Below are 19,611 nucleotides of genomic sequence, written 5' to 3' on the forward strand. Positions count from 1 at the left end.
CTGCTGCGCTTGCTGGCCTGCAATGAATGTTTTCAACACTGCTGCTGATAATGTAACAGGAATTCCTTACAAAATAGTCTAGAGTACCCAACAGCTTAAGTTAAAAAAATATAAGTGATTCTTGTTGTGTGCCTAACAGTATGGACTATGGAAAGATTTATCAATACCAAGAACAGAAAATACCAAGAGGCAAAGCAAAAGAATCACCAAGAAACAGGCTGCTGTTCCAGTGGATTTAGGTCACGATTTGCATTTGGCCAAGAAACTAGGAATCTCACTAGATCTTAGTTGTAAACTCTACTGCTGAGTGAAGTTCAAATTTAATCAAAGAAAAATAATTTTAAATACTAGATAAAGTCCAAAGAAAAAAGAAGAAAAAAAAACCCAAAACCCCAAAAAAACCTCACCTACAAACAAAGGGAAAAAAACCCCACCAAATTTCAAAGTTTTGGTTGTGAAATCTCAAATTGTTTCGTTAGAAAACCAAATAAAACTGTCAGGTTTTGTGCAAGTTTAGTGGCAACCACATCTTATAACTGAAGTGGGTGCTGGCTGAAATTTGTCAGCTTTATGATATTCGTTCATTATATTTCTAGTCAAAACTATATACCTATTTCAAACTCTTGAAAAGTTTCAGGCTTGTATCAAGAGATAGGCAAATAAAAAAATTAGAGCCAAATCCAAAACATCCTTCATAAAGGCTGTCCTGCAAGAACTGTAATACAGAAATGATAAACTGTAGCTGGTATCACTGACACATTATTTACTCTTAGTTACACCCATATTTACTTGCTTCACTGTCAAATAAATAGCCAAAATCTATGAGGAAAGGTAATTGAGAAATAATTTTGTTCAAAAGGACATGTGAACTTTGTTTCCTTGATGATGCTGTAGAGCTTGCCAAATTAACACAAGAAAACCAACTGACATCATTAGCAGCTGAATGCTACCATTTGAGGAAAGTGTGTAAAAAAGATGTGGATGCTTTGAAAATGATTAAGTCATCTGTGATCAACCCTAAAGCCTACAGGTTTTTGGATGGCATAGCAGATTGGTATTTCATTTTTTATTCAGAACCTAAAATGGACATTGCAATTATTTAAGGAAGATCCAGGGCAAGAGTAAAAATGTTGCCCATGTTGTAAATGCACGAGTCTAGAATTCTGATTCAAACTGAGGCAGTAAATAAGTTGTAGATGCTTTGTCACCCTGCCAGCAAGCACACAAGCACTAATGAGCTAATCAGGATTTCTTCCAAAGCACAGTCTACAATTCAAATTATTTTTTATTTGCCTTGGTAATGTGTACCCAAACAACAGTAACACTAGCAAAGATACTTTTCAAAGTAGATGAACCACTGGTTAATAGAACTGAATACAAGGGAATACCATACAAAGAAACATAAAAATCTCGATTTTTATTTTCAGCCAATGCTCAAAGCACATCTTTCCATGTATGTTCCACCATATCTGTATGCTAACTCAGACTCAAAGTTTGTTAGTGTTGATGTTTCTTTTCCTAGATTGGTTAGAACAGCTCCTTACTTTTCAAGCCTCATAAGACACTGATTTACTATTCTCTACTATCCCACATACACTGGATGTCTAAGTTGCAGGTAAAAGAGGCAGGCATCCCTCTTGCACAGCACAGCTACCTGCTGCGATGAAGCTGTTGTAGCCTTTCACAGTCATTTGCCAGTGTAAAATGTTCCAAGAACTGTAAAAGTTATTTCATCTGAATTCTGAGATTGTTTTAAAGCATGTATTACATACAACCATCCAGCTTTCAACATCACAACATACACAGTGCAAGAGTATTTAAAAAGCTAGGGCATTTTTAAAAATCAAACTAAAAACCAATGGCCAAGAATATGTTTCTGCCCTGACAGTAAACAACACAAGTCCTTTCCCAACATTCCCTATTCCCAAGCCTCTGCTCCATTTCAGTCATCATGGCTCCAAGGTACAATAGCAGTTCAAACAAAAGATAACTGGAATTTCTTACACAAAGCCCAAACATTGTCATTGCTTAGACTTATACCTGGACATGACTATGAAAATAGAAAGAATCCCAAGAAATTAACTGTTTTCATGTAGACAAAGAAGATGATGTTTTTCTTAAAATTAAGGCAAACTTATTAGCAGCTGAAAATTGTATCTTACAAATGAAAAACATCAGGAAGCCCTAACAGGTACATTCCTTTCTAAATTTTTCACTACCTGTCTTTGGCACGTCAGCCCTGGCTGGGTTATATCCGTTCATTCACTCCTTAAAATATTATATGAACTTCAGTATAATTCACCACTACATTTCACTTTACAGCTGCTCCACAAGACATGAGTTGCCGAAGTGGTTTGCCATCAGTGGACACTATGGATAGTTCAAGCCATGGAGGGGCTGGACAGGGCAGTTACACAATGCAGGTCATTGCTCAGTATCAAGGTAAGAATGGATTTTGGGTTTGCCACTGAAAACAGCATCTTCCTGTCCATCTTTTAGGACCAGCAGAGCAGACAGCACAACAAATTCTGAGGTGTCACACATGGATGTAAGTTGCACTTCGGTGAATGAGTAAGTAGGATAAATGACTAGCAGAAAACATACTTCTTGTGTGTTAGGCAATCTCTGGCTCAACACTTGTTCATGGAAACTATTTATATTTTGAAAACTGCACCTTTGAAACTCCTATGATCCTATTAGTTTTGAAGGCTACCTGAAGATAGAGATTTCTGGCCTCAAATTCCTGTGCTTAGACTGAATTATCAAAATTGAGAGTTCCTTCTTACCTAGTATTAAATACTCCTTCAATAAAACTCTTCTTTTGTGGGTCATTTATTACTGAAAAGGCAGATTACCTGCACATTAGGACCTGTAAACGGGATTCTGTGGCACAGAGTGGATGCTGCAGGATTATTAGAAGCCTTTGACGTGGTGGTTTATTCCTGCAAAATTCTATTGCTGATTACAGCAGAGAAAATTTACTGAAACCTATTACGGCAGTGTGATGAAACACCTTTTCTTTCATGCAAAACAAATATTTTCTTGCAGTCTTTTCTTGTGTTTTAAAAATCAAGTTAGCTATTTCATAACCAAATTGAGACCTTGTCCCTTATTGTCACAACATTGTCTCATTAAAAACAGTATGAATGCACCTAATGAACAGCTAAATGGCTCTTGCTGGGCTTAAGGTATTTGTAGCAATGCACCCTGCTTCCAAAATGCATACAGGGCAGCCTTGTGTGGAGGTAGACTTAAAAGTTGTGTCAGTTTTGTATATGTCAAGGGGTCTGGCAACCAGATAATCCAGTTTACACTGCACGTCATAACCATCAAAATTTTACTTTGACATTTCTTCCTCAAAAACTACCTTGAAATCAGCAGACACTGGGAAGCAATCTAATTGTAAAAAATAGCAGGCTATTTGTAATGCCCAGAGCTGTTAACTGAAGCACAGCAGCACGGAGGCATCAGCCATTTATCGCTCTAGAAACTACTTCTCTGCAGTGATTCACGCTTCGGTGACGTCACCAACCCATTTACCTAAAAAAACATCCAAGTAAGTTGGACAGGAATGTTTCTTTTTTAGCCTCTGTCTGAATCACACCTAGCTCTGATAGCAGATGGGGAATCTACTCTTGTCATTGTGAATGAAAGAGCCATATGTGAAAGCAAGTGCTGTAATTTAAACATTCATCTGTGACACAAGGCTGTAGTGAGCTGGCTGCAGTGGATAAAGTTTGGCATTCAAATCGCCTTGAGCCAGTGACAACTGCTGAATGGTAAATCACTGAATGTATTAAACAGGGTAAGGTTAACAACATGACTGTGATCACATTTCTTTATAGACAATTACAGTGAGAAGCAAATGGGGTAATTCATTCTTAGGAATGAATAGTATGAACCACTCCAAAAGCCCAATCCTAAACAGTTCCAAAATCAGGACTGGAAGGAGTTTATTTCTCATATGAGAAATTCATTAGGCTTCTACTATTAGACATTGATGTTTTAGAATCATAGAATAGCTAGGGCTAGAAAGGACCTTAAGATCATCAAGTTTCATCCCCCCCCGGCCATGGGCCAGAACACCTCACACTAAACCATGTCACCCAAGGCTCTGTTCAATCTGGCCTTAGGTTCAGGTTCACTGGTGTCAAAGGGGCTGCATTCCCAACCTGTCTCCAAGAGTCCACTCACAATTTTGGGTGCTGGGAGCAGGATTATGCACATTCGCCTCGCACATATTGGTTTGTTACTTTCACTAATCTACAACTGTTTGCTTGAAAGACTAATCACAGTCTGAGGTTCAAAGATAAGCAGTACATTATTCCTTCCACTATTTGTTCATGTTGTCAAGTAAGAAGAATTCGTGGCTTGTTTTGTCCATTAGCTTTGTAGAGATTTCCTAACTACATAATTTATATCTGTAATTTGAGAAATACTAACACCAATTACACATACTGATCAAATTACTTGGAATTCAAAGACTCACATGGCTGATACTTCCCGTGTAATCCTGATCATCCTTTCTGTGACCTTATTTCTACTTTCTGATTTAATACAAGTTTGTTGGGGGGGTGGGAGTTGGGGTTCAGGTGTCTGTTTTGTTTTTTTTTTTTTTGTGGGAATCTAGAATTATGCATATTTCTTTAATGAGGTTGAATCAATGTAACACAAAAAGGCATTATATTGATTCTGCTTCAAAAATCTCTGTTTTCCAGACATCACATGGTATCACCTGAGACATGAGTCATATAGAATTGAAAGTTTTCTTTTTAGTGATGTTGTAATGACACAGCAGAGACTTCATTTTCAGCTGTTCCTTCTAAATCTATGCTTACAAAATATCATTCTCATGCAAGTATGGATGCATTCTCGCAAACTTGGTGTTCTGTAAAAGACTGTTGCAAGTATTTTCCTTGAATGCACATGATCTACAGTTTTAAATAATCAAAGAACAGTTGAAAGTCTCTTCTGGAAAGTCTTCATTGATGCCCTTATCAGGAAAGGGATTAAGACTTTTTGAATACAAAACTTCAAATTCATAGAATAATTTTTCTTTCACATCTCTACATATCTGCCCCCTACTATAAACAATGCTACTTCACCATGTTACAGTTTATAATTAGCTGCAGACCAAAACTGCACAGAATTCCACCACCCACCCCTCACTCCCCCTACAGAACTAATCAATTAAAACACAGCAAAACTACTTTGGACTTCATGCCTTAGAATACACAGCACCTTACAGGCATAAGAACTCAGAAACAGTACTTGTCATTTTGACATCTTCAGTTACAAACAGATGAGTACATGACAGGTGGCCAATCCCTCAAAAGCACAAAACTTTCTACCAAAAGCTAGAAGAAATAGGATGTGCTTTGAAGTTGTCTGAGCATTCCAAATTCTTGGGCATTCACTTTTTCTGTGGATATTGTTCCTTTCTACATGGCTCTCTTACAGATGTACATGGTGGGAAACACTCAGCTGGAACCCAAAGCATACGTTGTTCCCACTATCCCAAAACAGAATAGAATTCCACCTCAGGCCTAACATATAGACCGTAAGAAAGCATTTGCTTTCCAGTTATCTCCACTCCACCAATAATGGCTAAGACCCACTAATATGCTTCTACTTTAAAGTCATTTTTGCTATTTATCACTGTAGAGCAGCCCACAGACTTTAGATCTTAATTTTTAAGGGAATCTTCAGAGACAACCGTTTGTGAGTGAAATTTGCCTTCCATCATTCTAGAAGCTTAGCGAGGTCACAGGGGGGATTTTGCTTCTTGAAGATCAGTATCATTAGAAAAATTTTAAACAACCCTGTTGTCCAGTTACCTCAACTAGACATCATCTTTGGGAAATAGAAAAGACTGTGAAAAGATAAGGTTATAAAAAGAGAAATTAAAACCCAGAGAGGTTTCCCAATCGTATTTAATTGCAAATAGTACAGCTAGTACATTCACCTGTCCTGAAGACAGGAAGAGGATTCAAGAAGAGTCTCTAGGAAATGCACTGATGGATTCAGATAGTGTGGACCAACTAGACCAGGACAGTTCCTAGGACTCACTGGTCCACAGTGTGTAGGGAAGGGTGAAGAAGAAATCATGTTATTCCCTACCCTAGTGAGTGATCTTATTAGGATCTCACCATAACTGTAATTACAGGTGGAAGTTCTTGGAACACCTTCACACAACCTATACATTGTGCAGCTTTGTTCTTAAAGAATAAAGAAGAAAAAGAGAAAAGTTTTAGATAAAAGTGGGTAAGTTAAGTATTGGTCTATACCATACATAATGCATGTCCAGAGGTGTATTAGGATACTGACAGGAGACTTTGCTAATTTGATGAACTGTATTCCCTTATCCTCCCTGATTCGTCTGCAGCTGCTCATAAGGATTTAGGGCATCATCAGATTGATGATCAGAATAGTGCTTTTTGATTTTATAATCTATATATCTATAAAATTAGAGGGGTATTCACAGCATTTCACTAATTGCCTGACTTGCCAACTCATCCTAAACTTCCCAATGTCCACATTCCAAAACAAGATTAAAATTAAACATTTTCCCACTTAATTCCTAGAAAGGTGAGGAATATTTAGGTATGTGCTTACATACTTAGCAAAAAAAAAACCACCAACAAACCCAAAAAAACCACCTAGCACAACCCCCCTTCTCTGCCCCCCACAAAACTATTTTTCAGAGAATTGCATATTATATCACTGACTTCCTAGCAGCCTTATGTTCAGGTTGCTCCATGCGTTCTCAATGATGCTATTTTGCTACCTTACTCTAAATTATTCTCCCTGCCAACTCTTCCCCATTTTTAGCAAAAGCAGTTCTGTTAGTCTGACAACATGTACATGAAAGCTATCTTTTGCCTTGTGCTAAGAACAAAACCTCTTTTAAGTTTCAGTCTTGCTGCTGAGCAGTTACCTCTGTATTTGGTAAGTTACCTGCAACTTCAGCAGGATAGACAGTGAATTATTTTCTTGTCCCTATTTCTGTCTTACTACCTGTAATCTAGGAAATAACTGGAGAGAAAAAACCTTGTCCAAGACTGTGTTTTCCCTTGCACCTCCAATCTAGATTAAGTGCACTCAATGTCCTAAGAGTATACCATTCTAATGATCTGTTCAGACACTGTATTTTAAATGAAAAACACATTTTAATAACGAAGACTGTTTACACTCAATCACTCCACTGGCAAGCAGTTTCCTAAAACTGTTTTCCGTGCTATAGACTCAAGTACATACGGTGATAACTGGGTAGAAGGGCAGCTCAAGTGTATTTGGAAGAAATTGGTGGCATAATGGCAAAGGTTTCCACCACTTCCAGAGGGGGACTGTAGAAGAGAGGTGATTTACTAAATAAGCAATGAAGGAGAAATCAAGAGTCTGCTTTCTGTTGCTGGCCAGATCCTTCATACATGAATAAGAGATGAAATCACAAAACTAAAAAGAAATATGAGCTGCTTAAAACAAGTCTACATAAATAGCAAATCTTGTCTGACAGATTTTTATGAAATTATTGTGAAATTTATTGAAGGGCTAATCCAGAGGACACAGGAGGCTGAACAAGGCAGGAAATAACATAATCCACATTCGTGAAAAGACACCTACTGCCTTGGAGCCTAGTGGGTTAGTAAGTGAAGGCAGCAACAGTGACAGTACTGAGCAAATAACACTAAAAGAAGTCACGGAGGAAGTATGGAATGGGTCATCATCTGGACCTGCTCCACAGTAATTTTCAGCATTTGTATCATGAGCCTGAGGCAAACGGCCTTCCATATATACCATGTACTGATCTTTGCCTCTGGCTTTGCAGGCCTAAGTTGTACCTGTCATTGAAAAAGTCATGGCATCTTAAAATAGAATTAAGAACAGATTGCCAACATGTTTTTTTCCGGCTGTTGTCAGTGACCTACAAGAGCCATTTATAAATATTGCTCAGAAGTTTCTCCAGGCCCTTATTCACCAGTGTGGAAAGGCCAAGGACTGTTACTGCTGCAGCACAGCTGAAGAAAATTATTTCCACCCAGAGAAGAGGACAGTGACCTGCTTTGCTCTTTTATTAGTCGACTGGCATCTGTGCAGAGCTTCCTCAACTGTCCTTGATTAAGATCTTAGACCTGCTTCTATTGAAGGTAAGATTAAAGTGTAAAATTAAGAAGGGCTGCCAGATAGATTAATTTTAATTTGAAGCTGCAGAATAGGATACTACATAACCACAACAACTGTTCAGGGGAGACTGAGTATTGTCCATCTAAAATGTTATTTCCTATATTATTTCCATGTTCTCCTTTCCTTATTTCCAGAATATTGCTTATTACTCCTTGGTTTCTCCACATCTGAAACAGTTCACAGACATGTGCCAGCCATGGAGTCTACTCTCTCTGATTGCCCCCAACATCATGAAGTTCTCTGTGACACCTTTGAGACTGATGCCATCTACCTACTCATGAGATGTAGAATTCCTGTTGGAATGAGGCATACTTTTTCCTCTTCAAATAAGTGTTATGGCCACTGTGTTTAACTGCAGTAAACCAGAACTGGTATCTTTTAGGTCATATTAAGCTCCCACTGGTACAGTCTGGCACCTTTATTCAGTGAGTATGTAATATGCCAAAAATAAAGCTTCTCTTCAATTCCTACTCCTATGCTTGCACCAGACTGAATTGTACACAATGTGGAGAGTAATTCGTCTAAAGTGCCCAAGCTTTCAATACCTCCTTGAAAATCAGCTTAGTATGTAGCTGATCATAAACAGCAAGTTTATTTATTGTTGATCATAAACAGCAAGTATGACAGAAAGTAAATAAACATGACCGAACAGTAATTATTCAATGCAGGGCAGCACACACAGATTGGATTTAAAGAGCAGTTTAAGCTTCCTTCTTTGGTTTGCAGCTCCTAGCTATAACAATCACATGCATGTGTGATGTGCCTCCAGTGGTGTAACTCTTTTTAATAAGTGGGCCGCAGCATCAGATGTCAGCTCTTTATTGACAAACCTGAAAGTAAGTTATATATCGGGCCTTGTCTGGCACAGCTATGGCATGATCTGGCAGTACTGGTTGTGGATATCACTGGATAAGGACACTAAAGTGAATGCAAAACACTGAAAAAGCACAGTAATTACTCAGAGCCTGGTCTACAGTAAGGATACATTAGCTTCATTATTGCATTATTTCACAAGATTTCTTCAGCACTAGGGTCCTGACCCTGTTTCCCGCTTGTACATGAGCTGGAAACCAATGAAGTGCCATGATGGTCAAACGCACAATTTGCTAGTTTAATGAGCTGGGGTTTTTTAATAGCTAATGCACTGCTGTGTGTTTCGGCTGAGTCCATAAGATGTTTCAAAAGCCCAATTATATCTTATAAGGTCAGTAGGCACTTATTTTAAAGAGCTCATGATTCAGTATCTGATTGGATATATATATATAGTGTGTATATATATATACTATATATATAGCATATATATAGGGAGCAATGCTCCCTATAATGTTTTGATGTTTGTTATAAAAATTGCAGCAGTGATTCATTTGCATGTATTTTTCCTTTGTTTGAAAGCGAATAGTTTAAAGTGGCTATTTTAAGGGTTGTTAAGTGGAACATCCTAAGTGTGAATGCTCTGAAAAAATAAATGGAAATGTTTAATATTTATGCTGTGCTATTTTACTGTGTCTCAGTCACGTAAAATCAGATCACTGTCCTATAGCTCTTATTTTAAGAGGACAGCACTAAAAGTAGTGAAATGTGGCAATAATTAACGCAGGTGATGATTTAAAGATAAACAATCTAGAGGCACAATTCTAGCACATAAAACACTGAAAGTCTGCTGAAACAATATTGAAAAAAGGAATACCAAAGGAAAGACTCCTCTACCTTCAGGCAACTATTTTATAGTTTGCTTTTTTGAGCCACAGCTGCATCTGAAGTGATTTTGGGTTGCATCAGCCTGTTGGTCCTGTTTCTGGTAGACCCTGAAGGTGTAGTGTTCTGGCAGTGACACTACTCTACAGAGCTCCTCTAAGTCTTGCTTTGCCCAGTATTAACGCCTACACAACTGTTTGTGGGGTTACAGTACAAACCTAATCATTGCTCCTTGTGCTAGCATAAAAGGGCAGTGAAATACAGCACACAATCTCTTTGAATAGGCTTTGCTGCAGAAATTAGGCTGTTGTCAAAATACAGCCTCAAAAGACAGCAGGCAAGATACTGATACTGATTCTGTGAGCAATAGATCTATTGATATGAATATGCATATTTCACCAAATCAGAGCTGTACTTCATCCAACTCAGAAACTTACTGCAATTGCAGTTCACAGGGTCCACACACAATGGCATAAGACTCTACAGCGGCAACCCTGAGTGATAGTCATGGCTTCATGTCTGATGCCATTCTATGAGTGTCTCTGGTGGAGACTTCTGCAAGCCTTGAACTAGGGGACTGAACATGCCAATTAGAATTGTTTCAGTGCCAATGAGTATAACTTCTTGCACATATACAGATCTAGTCCCTTTTTAAATCTAAGTTGTCAATCCTTAAATTTCAAGGATCAGGATCCATTGTGCTAGATGCTAAAAGGGATTCATCATTAATAGCATTTTGGATCAGGCTCACATAGATAAACTGATCAGTGCCTTTGTAAAACTTACAAATGTTCAAATTCTGGCACAACTTGAGTCTCTAACTGAATGCTGAAAGACTATTTCTATGCTGAGTGTCGAAGTTAACAGATGTATTTATTATTCCCCTATAGATTTTGAAGAGTGTAACAGAGCTATTTTTTCCTCATATGAAACATTTGCCTAACTTTTTTGATTGACAATAAGTTTTCATAAGTGCAGACATTTGCAGACAATATATGAACTAAAATTCACCATTTAATTGTTTCAAGTTGTTCACCTACTTTTAACAGTGCCTAGTAGTATCCCATATTAGGGTTAAACATTCATTCTCAGAACTTAAACTTGGCTGCTAAATATAAAATTGAGCCTAATCCAAGCTCTTGCTTCAAAAATGTTAGTTTATACAGCTGACTGTGCTAAGTGGGGATGGAAAGTCGTTATTGCTGAAGAAGTTCCTTACTATTTTAAAGCAACTTTACCAGCTATTTCTTTGCTATATCTCTCACTGCCACATTGCTGGTCATAGCTAAAAATACATGGAATACTTTTTCCTTTCTCTCCAGAGCAGTAGGCAAAAGCAGTGAGATGGTTAGAGGCTTTCACAGCTGACATTCTGTATGTCCATTCACATATTTGGCTTGAACAAGGTTGAAGAAACATGAGCAAAGATAATCCACAAAAATTAAGCTAAAGATAAAACAAATTCTGAATTTGCTAATAAAGGTCTAAGAGCACCGAGAAGAATGTATATCCACCCCAGAAGAGGGGGAAGCACCCACATCACCTCATGTGACAGTCATATGGCAGCTACTTTCCTCCTCTTCCTTCACCAGGGTGCAAGTTGATCTAGCCTCACCCATCCTTTAGAGTTTAATTCACCTACAGCTGTTAATAGAATCATAGAATTGTTTAGGTTGGGAAAAGACCTTTAAGGTCATTGAGTCCAACCATTAAACCACCACTGCCAACTCCACCGCTAAATCATATCCATATACTGAAATCTTCAGCTGTGCTTGATTATTCTCTCTCATCAATTTCCAGAAGGCAAAGAAAGCAAAACTGAATTTAGCTGCCAGCTCAGGATTTCCTACTCTGGATATTCCAAAACACTTCCACACATTTTCTTTCACTCTATTCCCAAAATTGGTGAAGGAGGTACAACTAACTATCTTGCTGCATGTTAATGACATAAAAGGCTAGAAAGTTTTGGTCAATATTAATTTTTAATATCAAGACATTCTCAAGTGGCACATGTTTCAGTTAAGAGCTACAGCTCTACATATTGGCTCGAGTCTCATTGCAGAACTGGAATTTAATCTTCCAGTTTTTAGACAAGAAAGTACTTCCATAAAGAATCATAGAATGGTTTGAGTTGGAAGGGATCTTGGAGCTTATCTGGTTCCAATCCCCTGCCATGGGCAGGGACACTTTCCACTAGACCAGGTTGCTTCAAGCCCCATCCAACCTGGCCTTGAACACCGCCAGGGATGGGGCAGTCACAGCTTCTCTGGGCAACCTGTGGCAGTGTCTCACCACCCTCACAAGGAAGAACTTCTGCCTAAAATCTAATCTAAATCTCCCCTCTGTCAGTTTAAAATCATTCTCCTCTGTTCTGTCACTACATGCCCTTATAAAAAGCACCCTCCTGATTTCTTGCAGACCCCCTTTAGGCACTGGAGCTGCTGAGGTCTCCCTGAAGCCTTCTGTTCTCCAGGCCAAACAAGCCCAACTCTTTTGGCCTGTTTCCACAGGAGAGGTGCTCTGGCTCTCAGACCATCACTGTGCCCCTTCTCTGGACTCACTCTAACAACCCATATCCTTCCTGGGTTGGGAACCTTGAGAGCTGAATGCAGTACTCACATGAGGCAATTTGATCTTGTGTTCTTCCTATTTAATGTATCCGTCCATGACAGACTCGCCTCTCCTTTGGCTGAAAGAGTGCTTTGGTCTCTTGGTCTCAGTGACTCTTTGCTTGTGTACTAAGCGTAGACAATGCAAATAAGCAGCTGGGAGGATGGAAGGCAGGCCCTGCAGTGATTCTGCAGTGATTCTGGCATCACTGTTGGTACCACTGGAACTGTAGGAATGTAACTGTCTGTAAAACCAAAAATCTAAACCTATTTTTCCATCAGAAAACCTGTATCGCTTATTTTACAGCTAATAATATTTCATTGCTGATAATGTCTACATCCAGTTCAGTTTACTTCCCGTTTACTCCCTTAATTTAAAAAATATTTAAATGAAAAACAGTGAAATGAAAAATTTTACAAACAGAAGTTTTAACCTGAATTAAGTATCTTTAAATATGCAATTTTTTAAAAAATTTTATTCCCCCAGCAGGTTTACTAATTATCTTTGTTCACTTGGTCTTGGGAGTAAATAAAAAGCTCATGAGACAATGCTGCCACAGTCCAGAGTATGCTTTGGCAAAATGAGGTAGTTAATTTTACAAACAATGCTTGTGAATGGATGGACCAGAAAAACTGTGCTGTATTCACTTCAGTACATGAGTGTGTTATTGGGACATGCAAAATTAAAAAGCTAAACTCAAAGTTAGATATCATCAAGAAATTTCCTTAAGGCAAGAAAGCAATGATTAGAACTGTAATTACCTGTCATCCTAGTTTGAAAGTTTGAGTTGGCTTTAAAAGTAACAAGGAAACAGCCAGAAAGAGCCTGAGTCTGGGTGCTGGCGTTTACACTATCCTCACTACAAGATATGCCACTCTTCTATTCAGGGGTCAGACCCCATAAAGTACAAAAGAGAATGTTCCACTCCATTCCCATTTAAGTCAAAGGTAAGGCTCCTCTCAACTTGGATGAAAGCACACTCAGGCCAGAGAAGCAGCAAAAAGTAGAAGTTAGTCTGGTCTCCATGGCAGCCTAATTAGGTAGAATTTGTTCCCCCTTTTCCCACATAGGATACCTATTATTAGAAAATAGCCTTGTGCCCCTGATGAGAAAAGTAGCATTATTGTGTCTGGTAGTAAAATAGAACATCCTGATCACATTGTCTGTGGATAATTCGCTGTACTTCTCCACTTTATTACTGACTGCATTCTTAAACAACCAATACTGCTGAAAAAGATTTCATCCATTTCCTCAAATTGGAATTTCTCCTCTCTACCCCCTAGCTTCTTGCTTCTAGTTATCAACTGACAAGACCAAAAGCTTGGGGAAAAAAAAAAAAACAAACCCACAACAAAAAAAACCACACTTATGCTCCATAGTCTAGTAAAAGTGGGAAATGAAAGCATTTGCTTTAATAAAAAACTATATTAAAGAGCTACAGATTTGTCTAGGAAGCTTTTTAACAACTTCGTTGCCACTGTAAATTTATGGGACACGGAAGAATTAAACAGTAACTGGTAATTAGAGCTTATGAGTTTTATTGTTCTATAAACTGTATAAAATCCAATCAAGTTTATTTAATATTGCAATTAAATGACTTTTTGGTTTTTTATGATAAACTAAGTGATAAACGGTTCACTAAAGACTTTCCCTAGCTACTCTTAAACTGTCCCCATGGCATGACAGACAATGAATAATCATCATAAGTTAAGGCAGTTGTATTATCACTCATTTCATACCCCTATTCTTCAAAAATTAAACTCAGCAAGAAGAAAGTACTATTGCTTTCTACAGCTATAAAATGTCAACAAGCAAACCACCAAGAATCATGGAAACATGAATTTACTGGGGCCATATACTAATACAAATGTTTAAATGGCCAAGGAATCTCTTCTGTAATTGAAATCCCTGTTTTGGTACTAGACCTCTATAGGCTTGCGTACACTCTCCCATCAAAGATCCTGCCTGTCATCTGAAACAACATAAATACTTGTCTATCCTAACTGCCAAGAAAAGATGGCAAGGTTAAGCTAGCCATTCTGCTTTGCAGTAAGGTAGTTTGGGGTAGTCATGGTGCACATCAACTGATGGATAGTAAATCCTCAGGACAAACTACATCTCTGCAACTGTTTAATTGTATCTTACACACCTAAGCTAGCAGGAAGGAAGAATTACTCTCCAAAACCATGTAAGTGCTTTTAAGAAAATGTGACTTTGCTGTAATTCACATAGCAGATGCCAAACACCCTCCGGATCCAAGAAAAATTTGTCTTTTGGTAGAAAACATAAGCGTACATATTTCTGAAAAGGCTCTACCAAGTACCTTTAAACAAGCTTCAGTTTATGGGAGGTCAATTTTTCAGCTACACGTACATGAATCAGGCGTTTCAAATGACACAAACCAGCAAGAATTATCACTCTTTGGGGAAGAGTAAAAATTAAGAGAGTCTTACATACTTCCTATTGTGAAGATAACAGGCCAACTAGTTTACATGCCAGTCTTCCTATTCCCTTCCACTCCAGACAGCTGAAGAGTTTTGTTTATATTCTGTACCTGTTAATCACTTCCCCTTGTATCCACTAAAAATACACTGTTTTTGTCACTTGCTACTTTCAGCTTCCTTAATCAAATATGAACATGCTATATTACTAGTCCAAGGTAGGAAATACTTTGCATAACTACTTAGAGCAAAGCTGGTTTCTGTGCCAGAAACCAGCAACTACATATTCACAACATAAGAGGGAAGTGAACAGTGAGAACTCATCCTGAGTTGAGCAGCAGGAAATCAAATACCTATTTCACCTCCCACCCTGAAGCAGTAAGCATCTTCCCAGTAGCTAACCCTGAAGTTGTACATAATCAACAGCTTTCTGTAAAACTGCTGTCTATGCATTTCAGCAGAAATGTTAGTTTTACTGCCTGATGGAAATCACTTTAAATAAATGCAGCCTATGCTTACAGTGGCAATGAAGACTAGTGTCATGAAACTCATATAGCAACCTAGTAAAAAGGGTCTGAATGAGCCTCTTTGGAAACAAACATAGAGACAGCAGAGACTGCTTTTGCCCATTTAGACTTCTGATTTATAATTCATAGAAAATAAATACCCACCATGAGTGGTTGAGAGTTATTTTGTACTTCTGTAACACACAAATTTCATAGAAGGGATTTTGCCCTGATTTGTAATGAAAGCAGGGAAGTTTTCCTGTAATTGAGGTTGATTTCACAGTTTTGAACTTATAAAATAATTAAATCCACCACCTATACCTTTGTACCCATTTTTAGTGACTCTTACCTGGAAATACAGCTGAAATACAGCAGCTGATAGGGCAGAGAGGTAAGTGGAAGTGTACCCAGAGTCATACAGTACAGCATGTTCTGTTTAGGCTTAGTACCAAACACTGCATAGAAATCAAACTGAAAACCAATAAAAAACCATGTAAAGGCAAAATGACATAATGACATTTTTCAGTTGTTTTTGGAACCAAAAAATCTCATCTAGGGAAAAAAAAAAAAAAAAAAAGAAGAAGAAGAAGATTACTGAAATTAGGTAGAAATACTGTGGGGCAAAAATTTTATAAACCTGTGGAAGCTTGAAGTACTGCTCTGTCCCAATAGGTTTCCAGAAAAATAATGCAGTAGAGGAGTAGCTAAAATGAGTTAATAGCTAGAAACTTAAATTCATCTAATGAGCTTGTATGGGATAGAAGAAACTAATACCTTGAATAAAAAAGTTCTGAAAAGCTTGAAAAGAAAAAACTTTAATGAAATATATATTTTACTTACTGAGAAAAAGAACAAGTTTAAATAGAGAGCATTCAGAGCAAGAACACTCCCCTCCCCTCCTGGAAACCATCCAGCTTTCTTAGCTTTTGAAAAACAATCTATCATTTCTGTCTCTTTTAATGACTTGAAGACAGTTTCAACTTGTTTCTAGCACATATTTCTGCCAAGTACAAGTTAAATGTTCAGAAGAATGCAGAAGATACTAGCATTTTTTCATGGCAGAGGATTCCGAATCTGCTAGATGTTAGGCAATTAGTCCATCTGATTAGCTTCCTTCAAAAGTTTATTTTTAAATTTGTTCCAGGAAAATTATGTATTTCCCAGCAAAAGTATCACTAAGGTGCTTTGTCAACTCTTCCAATGCAGCTGGTTAAAACTCTCCCCAACAGATTTCAGGGATTCCATCTTTCTTACGATTATTCATTTCCTTAAAATGGTAAAATCTACAAAAGGACAAGTCTCTCACTGATATTTGGCAAATATTTTACATAGACCCCTCTGGAGAACACCATTTTGTTTAGATAGAATTTGAGAGAAGTATCCTCAGGAGCTGTTCAGATCCACTGTTCCTTGCAGACCTGCAAGGATTTCTTTCGTTGCAAGGAGCATCAGTGCAAGGGTATTTATGTGTTTAGTTTTGAAACTCACAGTAAAAAATTAGCCTTTATTATTAAATTCCACAGCTTGGATTGTTACAATGAACAACAATCCCTAATTTGTCATGAAAGATGAAAAAAAACCAAACAACAAAACAGCAACAACAAAACAACAACAAAACACAACCAAACAAAAAACAAAACAACAACAACAACAACAACAACAAAAACACACACACAAAAAAACAAAAAAAAAAAAAAAACAACAAAAAAAAACCTACAAAAAACCAAACTGTGTGATAGATAAGAGGTTAGTAGCAGGTAAGAAGCTAGTTAGGTCTTTGTTTCCAAAACAAGATTCTTTCTACACATGATGTACAGGACTGTTCCACAGGTCCTCAACTGAAAAATCTGATGAAATAGAGGTATTATCCAACAATAGATATGCTCATGGGTCTAGATTTAATTGAAGCACACTGATTAAGCCTATGACATTTGCTTTGGACAGCCAGGTGTTGTTTATACAAATGTAACAGAAGTCACCTAAACTGCTTTACCAATGTGCCTCTAGGACATGAGCATTCTACTGAAGTCATTAAGATGAAGTTTCTATTTTTAGCAGTCAAGAAAGCATATTCTTCCAGAATTACCTTAATATTCAAGCAGCAAGCAGGCAGGGGAGGTGAAATTGCATTTGTTAAAATCTAAAGCCTGACAGTTCAAATGTCAGATGTTTATAGTGACATGCTGATGATTCTGACAGGTCCTCTCAATCTCCCATACATAATTTTTGCTTTCACCGTGGATATGTGTAATACTTACTCAGACCCAGAAATAACACCAGCTAAAAAGGGCCCTAATGAGACAAGTTTCCAGTCCAAAAGCAGTTTAAAAATGAGCAATGAATGATTAAATAAACGAACCAAAAAAGAGAATAGAGCCACTAGTGTACAAGGAATGTAAACATGAAGTATATTTTTAAACTTTTTTTCCATCCCCAGAATGGTGCAACACCTTAAATAAGGCAAATGTTTGTTCTGGAACTGAAACAGAGGCTTGTAAGCACCGCCTTGATTTTTTCAATTGATGTGCAAATGCACCTATATTGACAAAGTTCTGTTAGTCTAATCTGCTTAGTAAACCAGTGATGAACCATTAGTATCCAATTTGTAGAGACAGATATATATTTGTAGGTGTACACATAGATACACACTTCCATTTTGTATGTACCTACAAAAATACACATATTCAAGTTCCCATTTCACAAAGATATGGCTAATTAGCCCAGTAACTACACTCAAGTTGAACTCTGTGATAACAAAAAGCATTCTCTACTCCTCTGGTAAATGTATCTCCTCTGAGTCAGGCTGTTGGATTGTCACCTATTTAGATCAACGATTGCTCTTTTCGTTTGTGCGGCTGAGAGCCCAACAAGGCTTACAATCTCAATTGACGCTTTTCCATATGAAACTACTATAAAAATGTTTCTACTACTTCTAATCTTATTATTTACCAGGCAAGTTTAGTGTAATAATGGTAAAACAAAGATTAAACCTGGGCAATATTCTTTGTGTTTGTATACAACAGAAGTAATATTCAGGCTTTGACATATAGTGTCATATGCAAGTAAAAGGCAACAATTTTAAGCAGAAATGCTTACATTTAAATAATTTTATTCTTGTAATCAGTTAGGGAAAGAAAACAAGAGAAATCTCTTTCTGAAGTACCTGTTTCAAGAGACAAAAATGTTCCCTTGGAAGCTTTCTCTTAATTTTCACAAATGTACAGTTCCTTCCACCTCTAGAAACATCGCTAATTACATATTTCAGTCACTAAAATGCACAATCACCCTGAATATACATGTAGCCATACAGGTTGTGAGTAAATACAGCAATTAAACTGCTATCCAATCCATTTGTCTATTCTACATATATATGCACTGTAACATTTTTATTTAACCGTATGAAATCTATAGCTTTCAAGGAAATAATGACATTTCATGAGAATGTATTTTTTCTCCGAATTGTTTAGTAATAGTTGATATGGTTGTAATATCCCATCTTGCTTCCCTCCCAGGAACCTTGTGGGGAAAAGAACAGCTGTATGAGGTCAAATAACACATTTACGGAGGCAAATAACCTGGGCAAATTACAATAGGGCTGCACGTAGAAAGATCGCTGAAGTATATTCTCCAATACCAAGGAGTTTGCAAGACTTCATATATGTTGGAATCTATTATCTAAAGAGTCTTTTCCAACCTCTATGATTTCTTTACCAAAAGTACCTGGGACTCCTACTCCACCCATTTAACAAAACTTTAGGTAATTTGCATTGCCTCCTACTTGCTGCAGGAAAACAGCATGCACCAAAGACCACTGCCACTGCTTAGCTGGAGTGTGGTAGCTGTTACTCCGCAGTTACTCATGTGAGCCATTAACACTGTCAGAAGGGCTTCATATAGTGAGAAAGAGAATAAGGACACAAGTCTAAGGTTAGACTTGTACAGATGACTTGGGGTACTCAGTGTTGAGGTTTTAGAAGGAGCATAACGGTTGAAGGTATAACTTATCCTGTAGAACCACCACATAACATCAGATCTTGCTCTTCCAGAAAATGAAAAAGCTTCTTTTAAGTCACATATATATAGACTGATCTTCTGAAGAACTGAAACTTATGCACCTATGCACTTAAGTATTTATGTATAGTCACTCGTGTACCTGTCAGTCTCAAAGCAAAGTT

Source organism: Psittacula echo (assembly GCF_963264785.1).
Source record: "Psittacula echo genome assembly, chromosome: Z".
NCBI classification, from domain to species: Eukaryota; Metazoa; Chordata; class Aves; order Psittaciformes; family Psittacidae; genus Psittacula; species Psittacula echo.